Below are 2,842 nucleotides of genomic sequence, written 5' to 3'. Positions count from 1 at the left end.
GTTACAGAGATTACAGAAACCATGCCCTCCCTTCCCTTCCCTTCCCTTCCCTTCCCTTCCCTTCCCTTCCCTTCCTTTGTTAAGCAAGGGGAGGCTGGAATTAACAGTGTAAAATCTTAATGAGTAGATTGTGCTGAGCAGTGCGGTTCACCTCCATTATTCTCCCAGTCTCAAATGTTTACCAGCCAATCAGAGCATTCCTTAAAACCAGAAATTTATAGTGAAAAGTCAGTCCTAATTGAATTTCTTCATTAAGAACACCATCAAACAGATACAGAACACCTTACACCACCTTGTTTAAATTAGATTCATTTTTCTGATTAATTATTAAAAGGAAAGTTTAAAAAATCATAAAATCTTAAGTGCTATTAAAAATTGATTAGGAATGCATTTTTTTCATTGACCCAGTTTGTATTTTTTAAAATTTTTTTTGTCAAAGCTAATACATTTGAGTAGCTGCCTCAGACAGAAGTTTGTAATCATTTGGTCATCAGTCAATTAATCACAGCTTCATAAATATTGATCTCAGATTACATTTATTCTTCATTCTTGAAAGATAGTTTTTTATTAATTTAGGCTCCCTCACATACATTGTGGTTTACACTGAAATTATTTTTAAAAGTTCTATTAAAATTTAATTTGAGCAGCCAGCCAACAGTGCAGCCACTGCACATTGTGCCACCTTTCGGCAGGTTTGTCACCTCCTCCTGGAAGGTCCTGAGCACTCACGGGTCATCCTGTAGGGCTTGCTAACTGGCATCTGTCACCTCTTCATGTGGAAGATACATACCACTCATCCCAGGCAGGAGTAATTTGTGACTAAGTGTGGATTTTTCTGAGAGGAGCGAAGAGGGCTCTGATATTTCTCTTCCCACCCTCAGTAGCCATGTCCTGGTTCCTGGTAGTCCATCACAGATGGTGTTTGTTCGTGATTGTCATACAGCACTTGGCTGCCCCTTGGCCTCTGCCAGACATCCCACAAGCCATGTGAGGGGTGTGCATGTGGGTACATAGGTTGAATGTCCCCAGCCCTTCTGCAGTCCCTGTCATGGAGGTCACACATGACCTTGTGACTCATTCTAGGATGGTAAGGGTGCTTGGGAGTGCTTTTGCAGGGCCTGCCGCTGCCTCTCTTCTGCCTAGGAAAAAATCCAAGCATTTGGAGGGAACACAGTCCTCCTCATAGCACATTCATCAAGCAAAACTGGAGCAATACAAGCAATCTTTATTAACGTTTCTGGTCAGTTGCACCTAATAATTTCCATCTTGACAATTAATTATCTTTTATTATCTTTTTTTTTGTGTGTGTGTGTGTGTGTTTTTGGTTATGCCTGATCTTGTAGTTTAAGGAACTACATGGACATATCAGGATTAAGAGCACACATTTGAAGAGTGACCTGAAGCATTCCCCACACAGGATGCATCCTTTTCTACCCCCTACTTTGTATTTTACTTTGAATGCTGTACTTCATGCTGAGATTGACAAATTTCGTGGTTGGCTTCTGCAGTAAATTTGGTTCTTTGTCCTGTGCTCTGGTAGAAAAAAATCATGTAAAAGTCAATGTTCCCTAAAATCTCACTTGACTGAAGACTTTAGAGTAATGGGATAATGTAACCACTATTATCTTGTACAGCTCTGAAAAATTCTACGATTTGTCTTTAATGTCTGACATCAAAACTGGTTGCCTGTTGTTGTCACTCCAAAACTCTTATTTATTCTGGCACTGCTCTTCTGAGACGCTCTGAAATACAGCTTCAAATCATGAGCAGCAGAGTGTCCTGGTGTGCTCTCCAGCATCAGTATGGAGTCATGCAGACCCCTGTTAGCATTCCTTTTTTTGGCTGATGGAGAATGGATCACTTTTGTGACTATCCATTTATCTAAAGTTGCAGAAAGCTGATGTAATTTCCAGAGTCCTATTCCCCAATCAAATATACCACTCATTTACCATAAAAAATTAAATCACACTGCAGCAAATTATCACACCCCTTCCTTTAAATCTGTCACACACACTGCTTTTCTCCACTTTCAGAAAAGTCAGCCTGTAAGGATCATGCCAGAAACATGTGCAGAGAGCATTCAGATAACCCATTTATTTTATGAATAGCTGTGAAGATTTAAGATATTTTCATCTCTGAGCTGTGTGCTACTTATCTGTTTGCTGCGAAGTTAGACCATTTTTTACTTTCATTATCCATGGACTATGAATATGCTGGACGTAATTTCTTTGTTTTGCATTATGGCAAATCTAGAAGGGCACTGTCTGCTATGGCACAGTCACTTCCAGCAGAGAAGAGCTAGCAAGGGTATGCAACCGGGGACATGTTAAATTGCTCCAGCTGTAACCTTAAAAAATGCTTATCTATTCTCTGTATTGTGTGATCAGAAGTGGATTCTAAGGCCAGCTGCAGCTAACATCTTCAAACAGGAGGGATGCCAAGGAGATCCAGTAAATATATCACCCTCTGACCAGTTCTTTGCGATAGTGTGATGGCTGGAACCAGGTTATCCAGTTTATCCAGTGGTTTGACAGATGCTACTGTGAATTTCAGCAGTGTTTTATGTTGAGTTTGGTAATCCCAGACAATCTTTCCTGGTGGAAAAGAAGAAAAAGAAAAGCTGCAAAACAATAGAGACAGATGATTGTAACAGTGCCCCAACTCTTCCTGTTTTTTTGCTGCAGACACCTGCAAAATGGCCCAATTGGTGTTTTCCCACTGAAGTATTGTGTTACTAATTCACTGCTCAACAACTTCAGCACTTCTGAGAATGGGTACGGTAGTTGAATATAAGGTACTAGCTTATGAAAATGCCTTTTTCTAAAAAAATTAAATCTTTCCC

Source organism: Geospiza fortis, unplaced genomic scaffold (genome assembly GCF_000277835.1).
Source record: "Geospiza fortis unplaced genomic scaffold, GeoFor_1.0 scaffold45, whole genome shotgun sequence".
Taxonomy (NCBI): domain Eukaryota; kingdom Metazoa; phylum Chordata; class Aves; order Passeriformes; family Thraupidae; genus Geospiza; species Geospiza fortis.
The sequence above is the reverse complement of the archived record's forward strand: the minus strand, read 5'-3'. Positions refer to the sequence as shown.